Raw genomic sequence first — 24,836 nt, forward strand, 5'->3', positions numbered from 1 at the left:
GGCTTTGTCGATCTCTGTCGGGCTTTGACGGCTTCTGTCAGGACCTGTGGGGCCCTGTTGGGCTCTGAAAGCCCCTTTTGGGCTCTGTGGGTCTCTGTCATGATCCGTCAGGCTCTGTTGGGCTTTGTCAGTCTGTTTCAGGCTCTGTAGGGCTCTGTCAATCCCTGTCAGGTTTTGTTGGGCTCTTTCAGGTCCTGTAAGTCTCTGTCGGGCTGTGTCGGTCTCTGTGTGGCTTTGTCGAGATCTGTTGGTCTCTCTCGGGCTCTGTCAGGCTCTGTTGGGATCTGTCGGGCTCTCTCGGGCTCTATGAGGCTCTGTCAGGCCCTGTCAGGATTTGCAGGGCTCTGTCGGGTTTTGTCATGCCCTGTCAAGTTGTGTCAGGCTCTGTCAGGCCCTGTTGGGCTTGTTGGGCCCTGTCAAGTTGTGTTGGTCTCTGTCAGGCCCTCTTGGGCTTTTTCGGGCCCTGAGAGACTGTGTCGGACTCTGTCCGGCTTTCTCAGTTTCTGTTGGACTCTGTCAAGCTTTGTCGAGGTCTGTTGGGCTTTGTCAGGCTCTGACATTCCCTGGCAGACTCTCTAAGATTCTGGTAGGCTCTTTCAGGCCCTGTCATGCTCTTTCGGGCTCTGTCGTGCTCTGGCAAGCCCTGCCGTGCTCTGTCAGGCCCAGGTGGGCTCTGACAAGCTTTGTTGAGCTCTGTTGGGCTCTGTCGAGTTTTGTCGGTCTCTGTCAGGGTCTTGCAGACTCTGTCAGTCCCTGGCAGGTTCTGTCGGATCTGTCAGGCCCTGTTGGGCTCTGTCAGGCTTTGTTGGGCCCTGTCGTGCTCTGTCAGGCCTTGTCGGGTTCTGTCAGGATCTGTAAGGTTCAGTCAAGCTGTGTCGGGGTCTGTCGTGCTCTGTAATGCTTTGTTGAGCTCTTTCAGGCTCTGTTGCGCGTTGTCGGGCTCTGTCAGGCCCTGCCGGACTCTTTCGTTCGCTGTCAGGCACTGTCGGGATTTGTCGGGCCCTGTCAATTTTATGGGGCTCTGTCAGGCCCTGTTGGGCCCTGCTGGGCTTTGTCGGGCCCTGTGAGACTGTGTCGGGCTCTGTCAGGCTTTCTCAGGTTCTCTTGGGCTCTGTCAAGCTTTGTCGAGGTCTGTTGGGCTTTGTCAGGCTCTGTCATTCCCTGGCAGACTCTTTCAGTTTCTGGTAGGCTCTTTCAGACCCTGTCATGCTCTTTCAGGCTCTGTCGGGCTCTGTCGGGCTTTATCTGTCTCTGTTGGGCTTTATCGAGCTTTGTTGGGAACTGTTGGGCTTAGTTGGGCTCTGCCAATTCCTGTTAGGTTCTCTTGGGCTCTTTCAAGCTTTGTCTGGCCCTGTCGTGCTCTTTCAGGCCTTGTCGGGTTCTGTCGGGATCTGTTGGGCTTTCTCAGGTTTGTCGGGCTCTGTCGTGATCTGTTCAGGCCATATCAGTCTTTGTCGGGCTTTTTTGGGGCATGTAGTTTCCTGTCAGTCTGTGTCATGCCGTGTCAGGCTCTGTTGGGCCTTGTCAAGCTATGTCCAGATCTGTTGGACCATGTCGGGGCCTGTCTTTCTGTGTCGGCCTCTGTAGGGCTTTTACAGGCTTTGTTGTCTTCTGTGTGGCCCTGTGGGTCCTTCTTGAGCTCTGTGGGGTTTTGTTGGGCTCTGTCAGGCCCTGTCAAGGGTTGTTGGGCTTTTTTGACCCCTGTCGGGCTTTGTCGATCTCCGTCGGGCTTTGATGGCTTCTGTCAGGACCCGTGGGGCCCTGTTGGGCTCTGAAAGCCCCTTTTGGGCTCTGTGGGTCTCTGTCACGATCTGTCAGGCTCTGTTGGGCTTTGTCATTCTCTTTCAGGCTTTCTAGGGCTCTGTCAATCCCTGTCAGTTTTTGTTGGGCTCTTTCAGGCCCTGTCAGTCTCTGTCGGGTTTGTCGGTCTCTGTGTGGCTTTGTTGAGATCTGTTGGTCTCTCTCGGGCTCTGCCAGGCTCTGTTGGGATCTGTCGGGCTTTCTCGGGCTCTATGAGTCTCTGTCAGGCCCTGTCAGGATTTGCAGGGCTCTGTCGGGTTTTGTTGGGCTCTGTTGGGTATTGTCGAGCTGTGTCCGGCTCCATTGGGCCCTGTTGGGCTCTTTCAAGTTTTCTTGGTCCCTGTCGGGCTGTGTCTGCTTCTGTCGAGATCTGTAAGGCTGTGTCAAGCTGTGTCAGGCCCCCTCAGGCTCTGTAATGCTTTGTTGAGCTCTTTCAGGCTCTGTTGCGCTTTGTCGAACTCTGTCAGGCCCTGCCGGGCTCTATTGTTTGCTGTCAGGCGCTGTCAGGATTTGTCGAACCCTGTCGAGCTCTGTTGAGCTCCGACAGTCCTTGTCATGCTCTGTCAGGCCCAGGTGGGCTCTGTCAAGCTTTGATAAGCTCTGTTGAGCTCTGTTGAGCTTTTTGGTCTCTGTCAGGCTCTTGCGGGCTCTGTCAGTCCCTGGCAGGTTCTGTTGGGTCCTGTCTGGATGTGTCAGGCCCTGTTGGGCTCTGTCAGGCTTTGTTGGGCCCTGTCGTGCTCTGTCAGCCCTGTCGGGTTCTGTCGGGATCTGTTGGTCTTTCTCAGGTTTGTCGGGCTCTGTCGTGATCTGTTCAGGCCATATCAGTCTTTGTCGGGCTTTTTTGGGGCATGTAGTGCCCTGTCAGTCTGTGTCATTCCGTGTCAGGCTCTGTTGGGCCTTGTCAAGCTATGTCCAGATCTGTTGGACCATGTCGGGGCCTGTCTTTCTGTGTCGGCCTCTGTAGGGCTTTTACAGGCTTTGTTGTCTTCTGTGTGGCCCTGTGGGTCCTTCTCGAGCTCTGTGGGGTTTTGTTGGGCTCTGTCAGGCGCTGTCAAGGGTTGTTGGGCTTCGTGGGACGTTTTTGATCCCTGTCGGGCTTTGTCGATCTCTGTCGGGCTTTGACAGCTTCTGTCAGGACCTGTGGGGCCCTGTTGGGCTCTGAAAGCCCCTTTTGGGCTCTGTGGGTCTCTGTCATGATCCGTCAGGCTCTGTTGGGCTTTGTCAGTCTGTTTCAGGCTCTGTAGGGCTCTGTCAATCCCTGTCAGGTTTTGTCGGGCTCTTTCAGGTCCTGTCAGTCTCTGTCGGGCTGTGTCGGTCTCTGTGTGGCTTTGTCGAGATCTGTTGGTCTCTCTCGGGCTCTGCCAGGCTCTGTTGGGATCTGTCGGGCTCTCTCGGGCTCTATGAGGCTCTGTCAGGCCCTGTCAGGATTTGCAGGGCTCTGTCGGGTTTTGTCGGGCCCTGTCAAGTTGTATCAGTCTCTGTCAGGCCCTGTTGGGCTTATCGGGCCCTGTCAAGTTGTGTTGGTCTCTGTCAGGCCCTCTTGGGCTTTGTCGGGCCCTGAGAGACTGTGTTGGACTCTGTCAGGCTTTCTCAGGTTCTCTTGAGCTCTGTCAAGCTTTGTCGAGGTCTGTTGGGCTTTGTCAGGCTCTGTCATTCCCTGGCAGACTCTCTCAGTCTCTGGTAGGCCCTTTCAGGCCCTGTCATGCTCTTTCGGGCTCTGTCGTGCTCTGGCAAGCCCTGCCGTGCTCTTTCAGTCCCAGGTGGGCTCTGACAAGCTTTGTTGAGCTCTGTTGGGCTCTGTCGAGTTTTGTCAGTCTCTGTCAGGGTCTTGCAGACTCTGTCAGTCCCTGGCAGGTTCTGTCAGATCTGTCAGGCCCTGTTGGGCTCTGTCAGGCTTTGTTGGGCCCTGTCGTGCTCTGTCAGGCCTTGTCGGGTTCTGTCAGGATCTGTAAGGTTCAGTCAAGCTGTGTCGGGGTCTGTCGTACTCTGTAATGCTTTGTTGAGCTCTTTCAGGCTCTGTTGCGCGTTGTCGGGCTCTGTCAGGCCCTGCCAGACTCTTTCGTTCGCTGTCAGGCACTGTCGGGATTTGTCGGGCCATGTCAATTTTATGGGGCTCTGTCAGGCCCTGCTGGGCCCTGCTGGGCTTTGTCGGGCCCTGTGAGACTGTGTCGGGCTCTGTCAGGCTTTCTCAGGTTCTCTTGGGCTCTGTCAAGCTTTGTCGAGGTCTGTTGGGCTTTGTCAGGCTCTGTCATTCCCTGGCAGATTCTTTCAGTTTCTGGTAGGCTCTTTCAGGCCCTGTCATGCTCTGTCGGGCTCTGTCGGGCTTTATCTGGCTCTGTTGGGCTTTATCGAGCTTTGTTGGGAACTGTTGGGCTTAGTTGGGCTCTGCCAATTCCTGTTAGGTTCTCTTGGGCTCTTTCAAGCTTTGTCTGGCCCTGTCGTGCTCTTTCAGGCCTTGTCGGGTTCTGTCGGGATCTGTTGGGCTTTCTCAGGTTTGTCGGGCTCTGTCGTGATCTGTTCAGGCCATATCAGTCTTTGTCGGGCTTTTTTGGGGCATGTAGTGCCCTGTCAGTCTGTGTCATGCCGTGTCAGGCTCTGTTGGGCCTTGTCAAGCTATGTCCAGATCTGTTGGACCATGTCGGGGCCTGTCTTTCTGTGTCGGCCTCTGTAGGGCTTTTACAGGCTTTGTTGTCTTCTGTGTGGCCCTGTGGGTCCTTCTTGAGCTCTGTGGGGTTTTGTTGGGCTCTGTCAGGCCCTGTCAAGGGTTGTTGGGCTTTTTTGACCCCTGTCGGGCTTTGTCGATCTCCGTCGGGCTTTGATGGCTTCTGTCAGGACCCGTGGGGCCCTGTTGGGCTCTGAAAGCCCCTTTTGGGCTCTGTGGGTCTCTGTCACCATCTGTCAGGCTCTGTTGGGCTTTGTCATTCTCTTTCAGGCTTTCTAGGGCTCTGTCAATCCCTGTCAGGTTTTGTTGGGCTCTTTCAGGCCCTGTCAGTCTCTGTCGGGTTTGTCGGTCTCTGTGTGGCTTTGTTGAGATCTGTTGGTCTCTCTCGGGCTCTGTCAGGCTCTGTTGGGATCTGTCGGGCTTTCTCGGGCTCTATGAGACTCTGTCAGGCCCTGTCAGGATTTGCAGGGCTCTGTCGGGTTTTGTTGGGCTCTGTTGGGTATTGTCGAGCTGTGTCCGGCTCCATTGGGCCCTGTTGGGCTCTTTCAAGTTTTCTTGGTCCCTGTCGGGCTGTGTCTGCTTCTGTCGAGATCTGTAAGGCTGTGTCAAGCTGTGTCAGGCCCCCTCAGGCTCTGTAATGCTTTGTTGAGCTCTTTCAGGCTCTGTTGCGCTTTGTCGAACTCTGTCAGGCCCTGCCGGGCTCTATTGTTTGCTGTCAGGCGCTGTCAGGATTTGTCGAACCCTGTCGAGCTCTGTTGAGCTCCGACAGTCCTTGTCATGCTCTGTCAGGCCCAGGTGGGCTCTGTCAAGCTTTGATAAGCTCTGTTGAGCTCTGTTGAGCTTTTTGGTCTCTGTCAGGCTCTTGCGGGCTCTGTCAGTCCCTGGCAGGTTCTGTTGGGTCCTGTCTGGATGTGTCAGGCCCTGTTGGGCTCTGTCAGGCTTTGTTGGGCCCTGTCGTGCTCTGTCAGGCCTTGTCGGGTTCTGTCGGGATCTGCTGGTCTTTCTCAGGTTTGTCGGGCTCTGTCGTGATCTGTTCAGGCCATATCAGTCTTTGTCGGGCTTTTTTGGGGCATGTAGTGCCCTGTCAGTCTGTGTCATTCCGTGTCAGGCTCTGTTGGGCCTTGTCAAGCTATGTCCAGATCTGTTGGACCATGTCGGGGCCTGTCTTTCTGTGTCGGCCTCTGTAGGGCTTTTACAGGCTTTGTTGTCTTCTGTGTGGCCCTGTGGGTCCTTCTCGAGCTCTGTGGGGTTTTGTTGGGCTCTGTCAGGCGCTGTCAAGGGTTGTTGGGCTTCGTGGGACGTTTTTGATCCCTGTCGGGCTTTGTCGATCTCTGTCGGGCTTTGACAGCTTCTGTCAGGACCTGTGGGGCCCTGTTGGGCTCTGAAAGCCCCTTTTGGGCTCTGTGGGTCTCTGTCATGATCCGTCAGGCTCTGTTGGGCTTTGTCAGTCTCTTTCAGGCTCTGTAGGGCTCTGTCAATCCCTGTCAGGTTTTGTCGGGCTCTTTCAGGTCCTGTCAGTCTCTGTCGGGCTGTGTCGGTCTCTGTGTGGCTTTGTCGAGATCTGTTGGTCTCTCTCGGGCTCTGCCAGGCTCTGTTGGGATCTGTCGGGCTCTCTCGGGCTCTATGAGGCTCTGTCAGGCCCTGTCAGGATTTGCAGGGCTCTGTCGGGTTTTGTCGGGCCCTGTCAAGTTGTATCAGTCTCTGTCAGGCCCTGTTGGGCTTATCGGGCCCTGTCAAGTTGTGTTGGTCTCTGTCAGGCCCTCTTGGGCTTTGTCGGGCCCTGAGAGACTGTGTTGGACTCTGTCAGGCTTTCTCAGGTTCTCTTGAGCTCTGTCAAGCTTTGTCGAGGTCTGTTGGGCTTTGTCAGGCTCTGTCATTCCCTGGCAGACTCTCTCAGTCTCTGGTAGGCCCTTTCAGGCCCTGTCATGCTCTTTCGGGCTCTGTCGTGCTCTGGCAAGCCCTGCCGTGCTCTTTCAGTCCCAGGTGGGCTCTGACAAGCTTTGTTGAGCTCTGTTGGGCTCTGTCGAGTTTTGTCAGTCTCTGTCGGGGTCTTGCAGACTCTGTCAGTCCCTGGCAGGTTCTGTCAGATCTGTCAGGCCCTGTTGGGCTCTGTCAGGCTTTGTTGGGCCCTGTCGTGCTCTGTCAGGCCTTGTCGGGTTCTGTCAGGATCTGTAAGGTTCAGTCAAGCTGTGTCGGGGTCTGTCGTACTCTGTAATGCTTTGTTGAGCTCTTTCAGGCTCTGTTGCGCGTTGTCGGGCTCTGTCAGGCCCTGCCAGACTCTTTCGTTCGCTGTCAGGCACTGTCGGGATTTGTCGGGCCCTGTCAATTTTATGGGGCTCTGTCAGGCCCTGCTGGGCCCTGCTGGGCTTTGTCGGGCCCTGTGAGACTGTGTCGGGCTCTGTCAGGCTTTCTCAGGTTCTCTTGGGCTCTGTCAAGCTTTGTCGAGGTCTGTTGGGCTTTGTCAGGCTCTGTCATTCCCTGGCAGATTCTTTCAGTTTCTGGTAGGCTCTTTCAGGCCCTGTCATGCTCTGTCGGGCTCTGTCGGGCTTTATCTGTCTCTGTTGGGCTTTATCGAGCTTTGTTGGGAACTGTTGGGCTTAGTTGGGCTCTGCCAATTCCTGTTAGGTTCTCTTGGGCTCTTTCAAGCTTTGTCTGGCCCTGTCGTGCTCTTTCAGGCCTTGTCGGGTTCTGTCGGGATCTGTTGGGCTTTCTCAGGTTTGTCGGGCTCTGTCGTGATCTGTTCAGGCCATATCAGTCTTTGTCGGGCTTTTTTGGGGCATGTAGTGCCCTGTCAGTCTGTGTCATGCCGTGTCAGGCTCTGTTGGGCCTTGTCAAGCTATGTCCAGATCTGTTGGACCATGTCGGGGCCTGTCTTTCTGTGTCGGCCTCTGTAGGGCTTTTACAGGCTTTGTTGTCTTCTGTGTGGCCCTGTGGGTCCTTCTTGAGCTCTGTGGGGTTTTGTTGGGCTCTGTCAGGCCCTGTCAAGGGTTGTTGGGCTTTTTTGACCCCTGTCGGGCTTTGTCGATCTCCGTCGGGCTTTGATGGCTTCTGTCAGGACCCGTGGGGCCCTGTTGGGCTCTGAAAGCCCCTTTTGGGCTCTGTGGGTCTCTGTCACCATCTGTCAGGCTCTGTTGGGCTTTGTCATTCTCTTTCAGGCTTTCTAGGGCTCTGTCAATCCCTGTCAGGTTTTGTTGGGCTCTTTCAGGCCCTGTCAGTCTCTGTCGGGTTTGTCGGTCTCTGTGTGGCTTTGTTGAGATCTGTTGGTCTCTCTCGGGCTCTGTCAGGCTCTGTTGGGATCTGTCGGGCTTTCTCGGGCTCTATGAGACTCTGTCAGGCCCTGTCAGGATTTGCAGGGCTCTGTCGGGTTTTGTTGGGCTCTGTTGGGTATTGTCGAGCTGTGTCCGGCTCCATTGGGCCCTGTTGGGCTCTTTCAAGTTTTCTTGGTCCCTGTCGGGCTGTGTCTGCTTCTGTCGAGATCTGTAAGGCTGTGTCAAGCTGTGTCAGGCCCCCTCAGGCTCTGTAATGCTTTGTTGAGCTCTTTCAGGCTCTGTTGCGCTTTGTCGAACTCTGTCAGGCCCTGCCGGGCTCTATTGTTTGCTGTCAGGCGCTGTCAGGATTTGTCGAACCCTGTCGAGCTCTGTTGAGCTCCGACAGTCCTTGTCATGCTCTGTCAGGCCCAGGTGGGCTCTGTCAAGCTTTGATAAGCTCTGTTGAGCTCTGTTGAGCTTTTTGGTCTCTGTCAGGCTCTTGCGGGCTCTGTCAGTCCCTGGCAGGTTCTGTTGGGTCCTGTCTGGATCTGTCAGGCCCTGTTGGGCTCTGTCAGGCTTTGTTGGGCCCTGTCGTGCTCTGTCAGGCCTTGTCGGGTTCTGTCGGGATCTGCTGGTCTTTCTCAGGTTTGTCGGGCTCTGTCGTGATCTGTTCAGGCCATATCAGTCTTTGTCGGGCTTTTTTGGGGCATGTAGTGCCCTGTCAGTCTGTGTCATGCCGTGTCAGGTTCTGTTGGGCCTTGTCAAGCTATGTCCAGATCTGTTGGACCATGTCGGGGCCTGTCTTTCTGTGTCGGCCTCTGTAGGGCTTTTACAGGCTTTGTTGTCTTCTGTGTGGCCCTGTGGGTCCTTCTCGAGCTCTGTGGGGTTTTGTTGGGCTCTGTCAGGCCCTGTCAAGGGTTGTTGGGCTTTGTGGGACGTTTTTGATCCCTGTCGGGCTTTGTCGATCTCTGTCGGGCTTTGACGGCTTCTGTCAGGACCTGTGGGGCCCTGTTGGGCTCTGAAAGCCCCTTTTGGGCTCTGTGGGTCTCTGTCATGATCCGTCAGGCTCTGTTGGGCTTTGTCAGTCTGTTTCAGGCTCTGTAGGGCTCTGTCAATCCCTGTCAGGTTTTGTCGGGCTCTTTCAGGTCCTGTCAGTCTCTGTCGGGCTGTGTCGGTCTCTGTGTGGCTTTGTCGAGATCTGTTGGTCTCTCTCGGGCTCTGCCAGGCTCTGTTGGGATCTGTCGGGCTCTCTCAGGCTCTATGAGGCTCTGTCAGGCCCTGTCAGGATTTGCAGGGCTCTGTCGGGTTTTGTCGGGCCCTGTCAAGTTGTATCAGTCTCTGTCAGGCCCTGTTGGGCTTGTCGGGCCCTGTCAAGTTGTGTTGGTCTCTGTCAGGCCCTCTTGGGCTTTGTCGGGCCCTGAGAGACTGTGTTGGACTCTGTCAGGCTTTCTCAGGTTCTCTTGAGCTCTGTCAAGCTTTGTCGAGGTCTGTTGGGCTTTGTCAGGCTCTGTCATTCCCTGGCAGACTCTCTCAGTCTCTGGTAGGCCCTTTCAGGCCCTGTCATGCTCTTTCGGGCTGTGTCGTGCTCTGGCAAGCCCTGCCGTGCTCTTTCAGTCCCAGGTGGGCTCTGACAAGCTTTGTTGAGCTCTGTTGGGCTCTGTCGAGTTTTGTCGGTCTCTGTCAGGGTCTTGCAGACTCTGTCAGTCCCTGGCAGGTTCTGTCAGATCTGTCAGGCCCTGTTGGGCTCTGTCAGGCTTTGTTGGGCCCTGTCGTGCTCTGTCAGGCCTTGTCGGGTTCTGTCAGGATCTGTAAGGTTCAGTCAAGCTGTGTCGGGGTCTGTCGTACTCTGTAATGCTTTGTTGAGCTCTTTCAGGCTCTGTTGCGCGTTGTCGGGCTCTGTCAGGCCCTGCCAGACTCTTTCGTTCGCTGTCAGGCACTGTCGGGATTTGTCGGGCCCTGTCAATTTTATAGGGCTCTGTCAGGCCCTGTTGGGCCCTGCTGGGCTTTGTCGGGCCCTGTGAGACTGTGTCGGGCTCTGTCAGGCTTTCTCAGGTTCTCTTGGGCTCTGTCAAGCTTTGTCGAGGTCTGTTGGGCTTTGTCAGGCTCTGTCATTCCCTGGCAGACTCTTTCAGTTTCTGGTAGGCTCTTTCAGGCCCTGTCATGCTCTGTCGGGCTCTGTCGGGCTTTATCTGGCTCTGTTGGGCTTTATCGAGCTTTGTTGGGCACTGTTGGGCTTAGTTGGGCTCTGCCAATTCCTGTTAGGTTCTCTTGGGCTCTTTCAAGCTTTGTCTGGCCCTGTCGTGCTCTTTCAGGCCTTGTCGGGTTCTGTCGGGATCTGTTGGGCTTTCTCAGGTTTGTCGGGCTCTGTCGTGATCTGTTCAGGCCATATCAGTCTTTGTCGGGCTTTTTTGGGGCATGTAGTGCCCTGTCAGTCTGTGTCATGCCGTGTCAGGCTCTGTTGGGCCTTGTCAAGCTATGTCCAGATCTGTTGGACCATGTCGGGGCCTGTCTTTCTGTGTCGGCCTCTGTAGGGCTTTTACAGGCTTTGTTGTCTTCTGTGTGGCCCTGTGGGTCCTTCTTGAGCTCTGTGGGGTTTTGTTGGGCTCTGTCAGGCCCTGTCAAGGGTTGTTGGGCTTTTTTGACCCCTGTCGGGCTTTGTCGATCTCCGTCGGGCTTTGATGGCTTCTGTCAGGACCCGTGGGGCCCTGTTGGGCTCTGAAAGCCCCTTTTGGGCTCTGTGGGTCTCTGTCACCATCTGTCAGGCTCTGTTGGGCTTTGTCATTCTCTTTCAGGCTTTCTAGGGCTCTGTCAATCCCTGTCAGGTTTTGTTGGGCTCTTTCAGGCCCTGTCAGTCTCTGTCGGGTTTGTCGGTCTCTGTGTGGCTTTGTTGAGATCTGTTGGTCTCTCTCGGGCTCTGTCAGGCTCTGTTGGGATCTGTCGGGCTTTCTCGGGCTCTATGAGACTCTGTCAGGCCCTGTCAGGATTTGCAGGGCTCTGTCGGGTTTTGTTGGGCTCTGTTGGGTATTGTCGAGCTGTGTCCGGCTCCATTGGGCCCTGTTGGGCTCTTTCAAGTTTTCTTGGTCCCTGTCGGGCTGTGTCTGCTTCTGTCGAGATCTGTAAGGCTGTGTCAAGCTGTGTCAGGCCCCCTCAGGCTCTGTAATGCTTTGTTGAGCTCTTTCAGGCTCTGTTGCGCTTTGTCGAACTCTGTCAGGCCCTGCCGGGCTCTATTGTTTGCTGTCAGGCGCTGTCAGGATTTGTCGAACCCTGTCGAGCTCTGTTGAGCTCCGACAGTCCTTGTCATGCTCTGTCAGGCCCAGGTGGGCTCTGTCAAGCTTTGATAAGCTCTGTTGAGCTCTGTTGAGCTTTTTGGTCTCTGTCAGGCTCTTGCGGGCTCTGTCAGTCCCTGGCAGGTTCTGTTGGGTCCTGTCTGGATGTGTCAGGCCCTGTTGGGCTCTGTCAGGCTTTGTTGGGCCCTGTCGTGCTCTGTCAGGCCTTGTCGGGTTCTGTCAGGATCTGCTGGTCTTTCTCAGGTTTGTCGGGCTCTGTCGTGATCTGTTCAGGCCATATCAGTCTTTGTCGGGCTTTTTTGGGGCATGTAGTGCCCTGTCAGTCTGTGTCATGCCGTGTCAGGCTCTGTTGGGCCTTGTCAAGCTATGTCCAGATCTGTTGGACCATGTCGGGGCCTGTCTTTCTGTGTCGGCCTCTGTAGGGCTTTTACAGGCTTTGTTGTCTTCTGTGTGGCCCTGTGGGTCCTTCTCGAGCTCTGTGGGGTTTTGTTGGGCTCTGTCAGGCCCTGTCAAGGGTTGTTGGGCTTCGTGGGACGTTTTTGATCCCTGTCGGGCTTTGTCGATCTCTGTCGGGCTTTGACGGCTTCTGTCAGGACCTGTGGGGCCCTGTTGGGCTCTGAAAGCCCCTTTTGGGCTCTGTGGGTCTCTGTCATGATCCGTCAGGCTCTGTTGGGCTTTGTCAGTCTCTTTCAGGCTCTGTAGGGCTCTGTCAATCCCTGTCAGGTTTTGTCGGGCTCTTTCAGGTCCTGTCAGTCTCTGTCGGGCTGTGTCGGTCTCTGTGTGGCTTTGTCGAGATCTGTTGGTCTCTCTCGGGCTCTGCCAGGCTCTGTTGGGATCTGTCGGGCTCTCTCAGGCTCTATGAGGCTCTGTCAGGCCCTGTCAGGATTTGCAGGGCTCTGTCGGGTTTTGTCGGGCCCTGTCAAGTTGTATCAGTCTCTGTCAGGCCCTGTTGGGCTTGTCGGGCCCTGTCAAGTTGTGTTGGTCTCTGTCAGGCCCTCTTGGGCTTTGTCGGGCCCTGAGAGACTGTGTTGGACTCTGTCAGGCTTTCTCAGGTTCTCTTGAGCTCTGTCAAGCTTTGTCGAGGTCTGTTGGGCTTTGTCAGGCTCTGTCATTCCCTGGCAGACTCTCTCAGTCTCTGGTAGGCCCTTTCAGGCCCTGTCATGCTCTTTCGGGCTGTGTCGTGCTCTGGCAAGCCCTGCCGTGCTCTTTCAGTCCCAGGTGGGCTCTGACAAGCTTTGTTGAGCTCTGTTGGGCTCTGTCGAGTTTTGTCGGTCTCTGTCAGGGTCTTGCAGACTCTGTCAGTCCCTGGCAGGTTCTGTCGGATCTGTCAGGCCCTGTTGGGCTCTGTCAGGCTTTGTTGGGCCCTGTCGTGCTCTGTCAGGCCTTGTCGGGTTCTGTCAGGATCTGTAAGGTTCAGTCAAGCTGTGTCGGGGTCTGTCGTACTCTGTAATGCTTTGTTGAGCTCTTTCAGGCTCTGTTGCGCGTTGTCGGGCTCTGTCAGGCCCTGCCAGACTCTTTTGTTCGCTGTCAGGCACTGTCGGGATTTGTCGGGCCCTGTCAATTTTATAGGGCTCTGTCAGGCCCTGTTGGGCCCTGCTGGGCTTTGTCGGGCCCTGTGAGACTGTGTCGGGCTCTGTCAGGCTTTCTCAGGTTCTCTTGGGCTCTGTCAAGCTTTGTCGAGGTCTGTTGGGCTTTGTCAGGCTCTGTCATTCCCTGGCAGACTCTTTCAGTTTCTGGTAGGCTCTTTCAGGCCCTGTCATGCTCTGTCGGGCTCTGTCGGGCTTTATCTGGCTCTGTTGGGCTTTATCGAGCTTTGTTGGGAACTGTTGGGCTTAGTTGGGCTCTGCCAATTCCTGTTAGGTTCTCTTGGGCTCTTTCAAGCTCTGTCTGGCCCTGTCGTGCTCTTTCAGGCCTTGTCGGGTTCTGTCGGGATCTGTTGGGCTTTCTCAGGTTTGTCGGGCTCTGTCGTGATCTGTTCAGGCCATATCAGTCTTTGTCGGGCTTTTTTGGGGCATGTAGTGCCCTGTCAGTCTGTGTCATGCCGTGTCAGGCTCTGTTGGGCCTTGTCAAGCTATGTCCAGATCTGTTGGACCATGTCGGGGCCTGTCTTTCTGTGTCGGCCTCTGTAGGGCTTTTACAGGCTTTGTTGTCTTCTATGTGGCCCTGTGGGTCCTTCTTGAGCTCTGTGGGGTTTTGTTGGGCTCTGTCAGGCCCTGTCAAGGGTTGTTGGGCTTTTTTGACCCCTGTCGGGCTTTGTCGATCTCCGTCGGGCTTTGATGGCTTCTGTCAGGACCCGTGGGGCCCTGTTGGGCTCTGAAAGCCCCTTTTGGGCTCTGTGGGTCTCTGTCACCATCTGTCAGGCTCTGTTGGGCTTTGTCATTCTCTTTCAGGCTTTCTAGGGCTCTGTCAATCCCTGTCAGGTTTTGTTGGGCTCTTTCAGGCCCTGTCAGTCTCTGTCGGGTTTGTCGGTCTCTGTGTGGCTTTGTTGAGATCTGTTGGTCTCTCTCGGGCTCTGCCAGGCTCTGTTGGGATCTGTCGGGCTTTCTCGGGCTCTATGAGACTCTGTCAGGCCCTGTCAGGATTTGCAGGGCTCTGTCGGGTTTTGTTGGGCTCTGTTGGGTATTGTCGAGCTGTGTCCGGCTCCATTGGGCCCTGTTGGGCTCTTTCAAGTTTTCTTGGTCCCTGTCGGGCTGTGTCTGCTTCTGTCGAGATCTGTAAGGCTGTGTCAAGCTGTGTCAGGCCCCCTCAGGCTCTGTAATGCTTTGTTGAGCTCTTTCAGGCTCTGTTGCGCTTTGTCGAACTCTGTCAGGCCCTGCCGGGCTCTATTGTTTGCTGTCAGGCGCTGTCAGGATTTGTCGAACCCTGTCGAGCTCTGTTGAGCTCCGACAGTCCTTGTCATGCTCTGTCAGGCCCAGGTGGGCTCTGTCAAGCTTTGATAAGCTCTGTTGAGCTCTGTTGAGCTTTTTGGTCTCTGTCAGGCTCTTGCGGGCTCTGTCAGTCCCTGGCAGGTTCTGTTGGGTCCTGTCTGGATGTGTCAGGCCCTGTTGGGCTCTGTCAGGCTTTGTTGGGCCCTGTCGTGCTCTGTCAGGCCTTGTCGGGTTCTGTCAGGATCTGCTGGTCTTTCTCAGGTTTGTCGGGCTCTGTCGTGATCTGTTCAGGCCATATCAGTCTTTGTCGGGCTTTTTTGGGGCATGTAGTGCCCTGTCAGTCTGTGTCATGCCGTGTCAGGCTCTGTTGGGCCTTGTCAAGCTATGTCCAGATCTGTTGGACCATGTCGGGGCCTGTCTTTCTGTGTCGGCCTCTGTAGGGCTTTTACAGGCTTTGTTGTCTTCTGTGTGGCCCTGTGGGTCCTTCTCGAGCTCTGTGGGGTTTTGTTGGGCTCTGTCAGGCCCTGTCAAGGGTTGTTGGGCTTCGTGGGACGTTTTTGATCCCTGTCGGGCTTTGTCGATCTCTGTCGGGCTTTGACGGCTTCTGTCAGGACCTGTGGGGCCCTGTTGGGCTCTGAAAGCCCCTTTTGGGCTCTGTGGGTCTCTGTCATGATCCGTCAGGCTCTGTTGGGCTTTGTCAGTCTCTTTCAGGCTCTGTAGGGCTCTGTCAATCCCTGTCAGGTTTTGTCGGGCTCTTTCAGGTCCTGTCAGTCTCTGTCGGGCTGTGTCGGTCTCTGTGTGGCTTTGTCGAGATCTGTTGGTCTCTCTCGGGCTCTGCCAGGCTCTGTTGGGATCTGTCGGGCTCTCTCAGGCTCTATGAGGCTCTGTCAGGCCCTGTCAGGATTTGCAGGGCTCTGTCGGGTTTTGTCGGGCCCTGTCAAGTTGTATCAGTCTCTGTCAGGCCCTGTTGGGCTTGTCGGGCCCTGTCAAGTTGTGTTGGTCTCTGTCAGGCCCTCTTGGGCTTTGTCGGGCCCTGAGAGACTGTGTTGGACTCTGTCAGGCTTTCTCAGGTTCTCTTGAGCTCTGTCAAGCTTTGTCGAGGTCTGTTGGGCTTTGTCAGGCTCTGTCATTCCCTGGCAGACTCTCTCAGTCTCTGGTAGGCCCTTTCAGGCCCTGTCATGCTCTTTCGGGCTGTGTCGTGCTCTGGCAAGCCCTGCCGTGCTCTTTCAGTCCCAGGTGGGCTCTGACAAGCTTTGTTGAGCTCTGTTGGGCTCTGTCGAGTTTTGTCGGTCTCTGTCAGGGTCTTGCAGACTCTGTCAGTCCCTGGCAGGTTCTGTCGGATCTGTCAGGCCCTGTTGGGCTCTGTCAGGCTTTGTTGGGCCCTGTCGTGCTCTGTCAGGCCTTGTCGGGTTCTGTCAGGATCTGTAAGGTTCAGTCAAGCTGTGTCGGGGTCTGTCGTACTCTGTAATGCTTTGTTGAGCTCTTTCAGGCTCTGTTGCGCGTTGTCGGGCTCTGTCAGGCCCTGCCAGACTCTTTTGTTCGCTGTCAGGCACTGTCGGGATTTGTCGGGCCCTGTCAATTTTATAGGGCTCTGTCAGGCCCTGTTGGGCCCTGCTGGGCTTTGTCGGGCCCTGTGAGACTGTGTCGGGCTCTGTCAGGCTTTCTCAGGTTCTCTTGGGCTCTGTCAAGCTTTGTCGAGGTCTGTTGGGCTTTGTCAGGCTCTGTCATTCCCTGGCAGACTCTTTCAGTTTCTGGTAGGCTCTTTCAGGCCCTGTCATGCTCTGTCGGGCTCTGTCGGGCTTTATCTGGCTCTGTTGGGCTTTATCGAGCTTTGTTGGGAACTGTTGGGCTTAGTTGGGCTCTGCCAATTCCTGTTAGGTTCTCTTGGGCTCTTTCAAGCTCTGTCTGGCCCTGTCGTGCTCTTTCAGTCCTTGTCGGGTTCTGTCGGGATCTGTTGGGCTTTCTCAGGTTTGTCGGGCTCTGTCGTGATCTGTTCAGGCCATATCAGTCTTTGTCGGGCTTTTTTGGGGCATGTAGTGCCCTGTCAGTCTGTGTCATGCCGTGTCAGGCTCTGTTGGGCCTTGTCAAGCTATGTCCAGATCTGTTGGACCATGTCGGGGCCTGTCTTTCTGTGTCGGCCTCTGTAGGGCTTTTACAGGCTTTGTTGTCTTCTATGTGGCCCTGTGGGTCCTTCTTGAGCTCTGTGGGGTTTTGTTGGGCTCTGTCAGGCCCTGTCAAGGGTTGTTGAGCTTTTTTGACCCCTGTCGGGCTTTGTCGATCTCCGTCGGGCTTTGATGGCTTCTGTCAGGACCCGTGGGGCCCTGTTGGGCTCTGAAAGCCCCTTTTGGGCTCTGTGGGTCTCTGTCACCATCTGTCAGGCTCTGTTGGGCTTTGTCATTCTCTTTCAGGCTTTCTAGGGCTCTGTCAATCCCTGTCAGGTTTTGTTGGGCTCTTTCAGGCCCTGTCAGTCTCTGTCGGGTTTGTCGGTCTCTGTGTGGCTTTGTTGAGATCTGTTGGTCTCTCTCGGGCTCTGCCAGGCTCTGTTGGGATCTGTCGGGCTTTCTCGGGCTCTATGAGACTCTGTCAGGCCCTGTCAGGATTTGCAGGGCTCTGTCGGGTTTTGTTGGGCTCTGTTGGGTATTGTCGAGCTGTGTCCGGCTCCATTGGGCCCTGTTGGGCTCTTTCAAGTTTTCTTGGTCCCTGTCGGGCTGTGTCTGCTTCTGTCGAGATCTGTAAGGCTGTGTCAAGCTGTGTCAGGCCCCCTCAGGCTCTGTAATGCTTTGTTGAGCTCTTTCAGGCTCTGTTGCGCTTTGTCGAACTCTGTCAGGCCCTGCCGGGCTCTATTGTTTGCTGTCAGGCGCTGTCAGGATTTGTCGAACCCTGTCGAGCTCTGTTGAGCTCCGACAGTCCTTGTCATGCTCTGTCAGGCCCAGGTGGGCTCTGTCAAGCTTTGATAAGCTCTGTTGAGCTCTGTTGAGCTTTTTGGTCTCTGTCAGGCTCTTGCGGGCTCTGTCAGTCCCTGGCAGGTTCTGTTGGGTCCTGTCTGGATGTGTCAGGCCCTGTTGGGCTCTGTCAGGCTTTGTTGGGCCCTGTCGTGCTCTGTCAGGCCTTGTCGGGTTCTGTCGGGATCTGCTGGTCTTTCTCAGGTTTGTCGGGCTCTGTCGTGATCTGTTCAGGCCATATCAGTCTTTGTCGGGCTTTTTTGGGGCATGTAGTGCCCTGTCAGTCTGTGTCATGCCGTGTCAGGCTGTGTTGGGCCTTGTCAAGCTATGTCCAGATCTGTTGGACCATGTCGGGGCCTGTCTTTCTGTGTCGGCCTCTGTAGGGCTTTTACAGGCTTTGTTGTCTTCTGTGTGGCCCTGTGGGTCCTTCTTGAGCTCTGTGGGGTTTTGTTGGGCTCTGTCAGGCCCTGTCAAGGGTTGTTGGGCTTCGTGGGACGTTTTTGATCCCTGTCGGGCTTTGTCGATCTCTGTCGGGCTTTGACGGCTTCTGTCAGGACCTGTGGGGCCCTGTTGGGCTCTGAAAGCCCCTTTTGGGCTCTGTGGGTCTCTGTCATGATCCGTCAGGCTCTGTTGGGCTTTGTCAGTCTCTTTCAGGCTCTGTAGGGCTCTGTCAATCCCTGTCAGGTTTTGTCGGGCTCTTTCAGGTCCTGTCAGTCTCTGTCGGGCTGTGTCGGTCTCTGTGTGGCTTTGTCGAGATCTGTTGGTCTCTCTCGGGCTCTGCCAGGCTCTGTTGGGATCTGTCGGCCTCTCTCAGGCTCTATGAGGCTCTGTCAGGCCCTGTCAGGATTTGCAGGGCTCTGTCGGGTTTTGTCGGGCCCTGTCAAGTTGTATCAGTCTCTGTCAGGCCCTGTTGGGCTTGTCGGGACCTGTCAAGTTGTGTTGGTCTCTGTCAGGCCCTCTTGGGCTTTGTCGGGCCCTGAGAGACTGTGTTGGACTCTGTCAGGCTTTCTCAGGTTCTCTTGAGCTCTGTCAAGCTTTGTCGAGGTCTGTTGGGCTTTGTCAGGCTCTGTCATTCCCTGGCAGACTCTCTCAGTCTCTGGTAGGCCCTTTCAGGCCCTGTCATGCTCTTTCGGGCTGTGTCGTGCTCTGGCAAGCCCTGCCGTGCTCTTTCAGGCCCAGGTGGGCTCTGACAAGCTTTGTTGAGCTCTGTTGGGCTCTGTCGAGTTTTGTCGGTCTCTGTCAGGGTCTTGCAGACTCTGTCAGTCCCTGGCAGGTTCTGTCAGATCTGTCAGGCCCTGTTGGGCTCTGTCAGGCTTTGTTGGGCCCTGTCGTGCTCTGTCAGGCCTTGTCGGGTTCTGTCAGGATCTGTAAGGTTCAGTCAAGCTGTGTCGGGGTCTGTCGTACTCTGTAATGCTTTGTTGAGCTCTTTCAGGCTCTGTTGCGCGTTGTCGGGCTCTGTCAGGCCCTGCCAGACTCTTTCGTTCGCTGTCAGGCACTGTCGGGATTTGTCGGGCCCTGTCAATTTTATAGGGCTCTGTCAGGCCCTGTTGGGCCCTGCTGGGCTTTGTCGGGCCCTGTGAGACTGTGTCGGGCTCTGTCAGGCTTTCTCAGGTTCTCTTGGGCTCTGTCAAGCTTTGTCGAGGTCTGTTGGGCTTTGTCAGGCTCTGTCATTCCCTGGCAGACTCTTTCAGTTTCTGGTAGGCTCTTTCAGGCCCTGTCATGCTCTGTCGGGCTCTGTCGGGCTTTATCTGGCTCTGTTGGGCTTTATCGAGCTTTGTTGGGCACTGTTGGGCTTAGTTGGGCTCTGCCAATTCCTGTTAGGTTCTCTTGGGCTCTTTCAAGCTTTGTCTGGCCCTGTCGTGCTCTTTCAGGCCTTGTCGGGTTCTGTCGGGATCTGTTGGGCTTTCTCAGGTTTGTCGGGCTCTGTCGTGATCTGTTCAGGCCATATCAGTCTTTGTCGGGCTTTTTTGGGGCATGTAGTGCCCTGTCAGTCTGTGTCATGCCGTGTCAGGCTCTGTTGGGCCTTGTCAAGCTATGTCCAGATCTGTTGGACCATGTCGGGGCCTGTCTTTCTGTGTCGGCCTCTGTAGGGCTTTTACAGGCTTTGTTGTCTTCTGTGTGGCCCTGTGGGTCCTTCTTGAGCTCTGTGGGGTTTTGTTGGGCTCTGTCAGGCCCTGTCAAGGGTTGTTGGGCTTTTTTGACCCCTGTCGGGCTTTGTCGATCTCCGTCGGGCTTTGATGGCTTCTGTCAGGACCCGTGGGGCCCTGTTGGGCTCTGAAAGCCTCTTTTGGGCTCTGTGGGTCTCTGTCACCATCTGTCAGGCTCTGTTGGGCTTTGTCATTCTCTTTCAGGCTTTCTAGGGCTCTGTCAATCCCTGTCAGGTTTTGTTGGGCTCTTTCAGGCCCTGTCAGTCTCTGTCGGGTTTGTCGGTCTCTGTGTGGCTTTGTTGAGATCTGTTGGTCTCTCTCGGGCTCTGTCAGGCTCTGTTGGGATCTGTCGGGCTTTCTCGGGCTCTATGAGACTCTGTCAGGCCCTGTCAGGATTTGCAGGGCTCTGTCGGGTTTTGTTGGGCTCTGTTGGGTATTGTCGAGCTGTGTCCGGCTCCATTGGGCCCTGTTGGGCTCTTTCAAGTTTTCTTGGTCCCTGTCGGGCTGTGTCTGCTTCTGTCGAGATCTGTAAGGCTGTGTCAAGCTGTGTCAGGCCCCCTCAGGCTCTGTAATGCTTTGTTGAGCTCTTTCAGGCTCTGTTGCGCTTTGTCGAACTCTGTCAGGCCCTGCCGGGCTCTATTGTTTGCTGTCAGGCGCTGTCAGGATTTGTCGAACCCTGTCGAGCTCTGTTGAGCTCCGACAGTCCTTGTCATGCTCTGTCAGGCCCAGGTGGGCTCTGTCAAGCTTTGATAAGCTCTGTTGAGCTCTGTTGAGCTTTTTGGTCTCTGTCAGGCTCTTGCGGGCTCTGTCAGTCCCTGGCAGGTTCTGTTGGGTCCTGTCTGGATGTGTCAGGCCCTGTTGGGCTCTGTCAGGCTTTGTTGGGCCCTGTCGTGCTCTGTCAGGCCTTGTCGGGTTCTGTCGGGATCTGCTGGTCTTTCTCAGGTTTGTCGGGCTCTGTCGTGATCTGTTCAGGCCATATCAGTCTTTGTCGGGCTTTTTTGGGGCATGTAGTGCCCTGTCAGTCTGTGTCATGCCGTGTCAGGCTGTGTTGGGCCTTGTCAAGCTATGTCCAGATCTGTTGGACCATGTCGGGGCCTGTCTTTCTGTGTCGGCCTCTGTAGGGCTTTTACAGGCTTTGTTGTCTTCTGTGTGGCCCTGTGGGTCCTTCTTGAGCTCTGTGGGGTTTTGTTGGGCTCTGTCAGGCCCTGTCAAGGGTTGTTGGGCTTCGTGGGACGTTTTTGATCCCTGTCGGGCTTTGTCGATCTCTGTCGGGCTTTGACGGCTTCTGTCAGGACCTGTGGGGCCCTGTTGGGCTCTGAAAGCCCCTTTTGGGCTCTGTGGGTCTCTGTCATGATCCGTCAGGCTCTGTTGGGCTTTGTCAGTCTCTTTCAGGCTCTGTAGGGCTCTGTCAATCCCTGTCAGGTTTTGTCGGGCTCTTTCAGGTCCTGTCAGTCTCTGTCGGGCTGTGTCGGTCTCTGTGTGGCTTTGTCGAGATCTGTTGGTCTCTCTCGGGCTCTGCCAGGCTCTGTTGGGATCTGTCGGCCTCTCTCAGGCTCTATGAGGCTCTGTCAGGCCCTGTCAGGATTTGCAGGGCTCTGTCGGGTTTTGTCGGGCCCTGTCAAGTTGTATCAGTCTCTGTCAGGCCCTGTTGGGCTTGTCGGGACCTGTCAAGTTGTGTTGGTCTCTGTCAGGCCCTCTTGGGCTTTGTCGGGCCCTGAGAGACTGTGTTGGACTCTGTCAGGCTTTCTCAGGTTCTCTTGAGCTCTGTCAAGCTTTGTCGAGGTCTGTTGGGCTTTGTCAGGCTCTGTCATTCCCTGGCAGACTCTCTCAGTCTCTGGTAGGCCCTTTCAGGCCCTGTCATGCTCTTTCGGGCTGTGTCGTGCTCTGGCAAGCCCTGCCGTGCTCTTTCAGGCCCAGGTGGGCTCTGACAAGCTTTGTTGAGCTCTGTTGGGCTCTGTCGAGTTTTGTCGGTCTCTGTCAGGGTCTTGCAGACTCTGTCAGTCCCTGGCAGGTTCTGTCAGATCTGTCAGGCCCTGTTGGGCTCTGTCAGGCTTTGTTGGGCCCTGTCGTGCTCTGTCAGGCCTTGTCGGGTTCTGTCAGGATCTGTAAGGTTCAGTCAAGCTGTGTCGGGGTCTGTCGTACTCTGTAATGCTTTGTTGAGCTCTTTCAGGCTCTGTTGCGCGTTGTCGGGCTCTGTCAGGCCCTGCCAGACTCTTTCGTTCGCTGTCAGGCACTGTCGGGATTTGTCGGGCCCTGTCAATTTTATAGGGCTCTGTCAGGCCCTGTTGGGCCCTGCTGGGCTTTGTCGGGCCCTGTGAGACTGTGTCGGGCTCTGTCAGGCTTTCTCAGGTTCTCTTGGGCTCTGTCAAGCTTTGTCGAGGTCTGTTGGGCTTTGTCAGGCTCTGTCATTCCCTGGCAGACTCTTTCAGTTTCTGGTAGGCTCTTTCAGGCCCTGTCATGCTCTGTCGGGCTCTGTCGGGCTTTATCTGGCTCTGTTGGGCTTTATCGAGCTTTGTTGGGAACTGTTGGGCTTAGTTGGGCTCTGCCAATTCCTGTTAGGTTCTCTTGGGCTCTTTCAAGCTTTGTCTGGCCCTGTCGTGCTCTTTCAGGCCTTGTCGGGTTCTGTCGGGATCTGTTGGGCTTTCTCAGGTTTGTCGGGCTCTGTCGTGATCTGTTCAGGCCATATCAGTCTTTGTCGGGCTTTTTTGGGGCATGTAGTGCCCTGTCAGTCTGTGTCATGCCGTGTCAGGCTCTGTTGGGCCTTGTCAAGCTATGTCCAGATCTGTTGGACCATGTCGGGGCCTGTCTTTCTGTGTCGGCCTCTGTAGGGCTTTTACAGGCTTTGTTGTCTTCTGTGTGGCCCTGTGGGTCCTTCTTGAGCTCTGTGGGGTTTTGTTGGGCTCTGTCAGGCCCTGTCAAGGGTTGTTGGGCTTTTTTGACCCCTGTCGGGCTTTGTCGATCTCCGTCGGGCTTTGATGGCTTCTGTCAGGACCCGTGGGGCCCTGTTGGGCTCTGAAAGCCTCTTTTGGGCTCTGTGGGTCTCTGTCACCATCTGTCAGGCTCTGTTGGGCTTTGTCATTCTCTTTCAGGCTTTCTAGGGCTCTGTCAATCCCTGTCAGGTTTTGTTGGGCTCTTTCAGGCCCTGTCAGTCTCTGTCGGGTTTGTCGGTCTCTGTGTGGCTTTGTTGAGATCTGTTGGTCTCTCTCGGGCTCTGCCAGGCTCTGTTGGGATCTGTCGGGCTTTCTCGGGCTCTATGAGACTCTGTCAGGCCCTGTCAGGATTTGCAGGGCTCTGTCGGGTTTTGTTGGGCTCTGTTGGGTATTGTCGAGCTGTGTCCGGCTCCATTGGGCCCTGTTGGGCTCTTTCAAGTTTTCTTGGTCCCTGTCGGGCTGTGTCTGCTTCTGTCGAGATCTGTAAGGCTGTGTCAAGCTGTGTCAGGCCCCCTCAGGCTCTGTAATGCTTTGTTGAGCTCTTTCAGGCTCTGTTGCGCTTTGTCGAACTCTGTCAGGCCCTGCCGGGCTCTATTGTTTGCTGTCAGGCGCTGTCAGGATTTGTCGAACCCTGTCGAGCTCTGTTGAGCTCCGACAGTCCTTGTCATGCTCTGTCAGGCCCAGGTGGGCTCTGTCAAGCTTTGATAAGCTCTGTTGAGCTCTGTTGAGCTTTTTGGTCTCTGTCAGGCTCTTGCGGGCTCTGTCAGACCCTGGCAGGTTCTGTTGGGTCCTGTCTGGATGTGTCAGGCCCTGTTGGGCTCTGTCAGGCTTTGTTGGGCCCTGTCGTGCTCTGTCAGGCCTTGTCGGGTTCTGTCAGGATCTGCTGGTCTTTCTCAGGTTTGTCGGGCTCTGTCGTGATCTGTTCAGGCCATATCAGTCTTTGTCGGGCTTTTTTGGGGCATGTAGTGCCCTGTCAGTCTGTGTCATGCCGTGTCAGGCTCTGTTGGGCCTTGTCAAGCTATGTCCAGATCTGTTGGACCATGTCGGGGCCTGTCTTTCTGTGTCGGCCTCTGTAGGGCTTTTACAGGCTTTGTTGTCTTCTGTGTGGCCCTGTGGGTCCTTCTCGAGCTCTGTGGGGTTTTGTTGGGCTCTGTCAGGCCCTGTCAAGGGTTGTTGGGCTTCGTGGGACGTTTTTGATCCCTGTCGGGCTTTGTCGATCTCTGTCGGGCTTTGACGGCTTCTGTCAGGACCTGTGGGGCCCTGTTGGGCTCTGAAAGCCCCTTTTGGGCTCTGTGGGTCTCTGTCATGATCCGTCAGGCTCTGTTGGGCTTTGTCAGTCTCTTTCAGGCTCTGTAGGGCTCTGTCAATCCCTGTCAGGTTTTGTCGGGCTCTTTCAGGTCCTGTCAGTCTCTGTCGGGCTGTGTCGGTCTCTGTGTGGCTTTGTCGAGATCTGTTGGTCTCTCTCGGGCTCTGCCAGGCTCTGTTGGGATCTGTCGGCCTCTCTCAGGCTCTATGAGGCTCTGTCAGGCCCTGTCAGGATTTGCAGGGCTCTGTCGGGTTTTGTCGGGCCCTGTCAAGTTGTATCAGTCTCTGTCAGGCCCTGTTGGGCTTGTCGGGCCCTGTCAAGTTGTGTTGGTCTCTGTCAGGCCCTCTTGGGCTTTGTCGGGCCCTGAGAGACTGTGTTGGACTCTGTCAGGCTTTCTCAGGTTCTCTTGAGCTCTGTCAAGCTTTGTCGAGGTCTGTTGGGCTTTGTCAGGCTCTGTCATTCCCTGGCAGACTCTCTCAGTCTCTGGTAGGCCCTTTCAGGCCCTGTCATGCTCTTTCGGGCTGTGTCGTGCTCTGGCAAGCCCTGCCGTGCTCTTTCAGGCCCAGGTGGGCTCTGACAAGCTTTGTTGAGCTCTGTTGGGCTCTGTCGAGTTTTGTCGGTCTCTGTCAGGGTCTTGCAGACTCTGTCAGTCCCTGGCAGGTTCTGTCGGATCTGTCAGGCCCTGTTGGGCTCTGTCAGGCTTTGTTGGGCCCTGTCGTGCTCTGTCAGGCCTTGTCGGGTTCTGTCAGGATCTGTAAGGTTCAGTCAAGCTGTGTCGGGGTCTGTCGTACTCTGTAATGCTTTGTTGAGCTCTTTCAGGCTCTGTTGCGCGTTGTCGGGCTCTGTCAGGCCCTGCCAGACTCTTTTGTTCGCTGTCAGGCACTGTCGGGATTTGTCGGGCCCTGTCAATTTTATAGGGCTCTGTCAGGCCCTGTTGGGCCCTGCTGGGCTTTGTCGGGCCCTGTGAGACTGTGTCGGGCTCTGTCAGGCTTTCTCAGGTTCTCTTGGGCTCTGTCAAGCTTTGTCGAGGTCTGTTGGGCTTTGTCAGGCTCTGTCATTCCCTGGCAGACTCTTTCAGTTTCTGGTAGGCTCTTTCAGGCCCTGTCATGCTCTGTCGGGCTCTGTCGGGCTTTATCTGGCTCTGTTGGGCTTTATCGAGCTTTGTTGGGAACTGTTGGGCTTAGTTGGGCTCTGCCAATTCCTGTTAGGTTCTCTTGGGCTCTTTCAAGCTTTGTCTGGCCCTGTCGTGCTCTTTCAGGCCTTGTCGGGTTCTGTCGGGATCTGTTGGGCTTTCTCAGGTTTGTCGGGCTCTGTCGTGATCTGTTCAGGCCATATCAGTCTTTGTCGGGCTTTTTTGGGGCATGTAGTGCCCTGTCAGTCTGTGTCATGCCGTGTCAGGCTGTGTTGGGCCTTGTCAAGCTATGTCCAGATCTGTTGGACCATGTCGGGGCCTGTCTTTCTGTGTCGGCCTCTGTAGGGCTTTTACAGGCTTTGTTGTCTTCTGTGTGGCCCTGTGGGTCCTTCTTGAGCTCTGTGGGGTTTTGTTGGGCTCTGTCAGGCCCTGTCAAGGGTTGTTGGGCTTTTTTGACCCCTGTCGGGCTTTGTCGATCTCCGTCGGGCTTTGATGGCTTCTGTCAGGACCCGTGG

Source organism: Caloenas nicobarica, chromosome 2 (assembly GCF_036013445.1).
Source record: "Caloenas nicobarica isolate bCalNic1 chromosome 2, bCalNic1.hap1, whole genome shotgun sequence".
Classification (NCBI taxonomy): domain Eukaryota; kingdom Metazoa; phylum Chordata; class Aves; order Columbiformes; family Columbidae; genus Caloenas; species Caloenas nicobarica.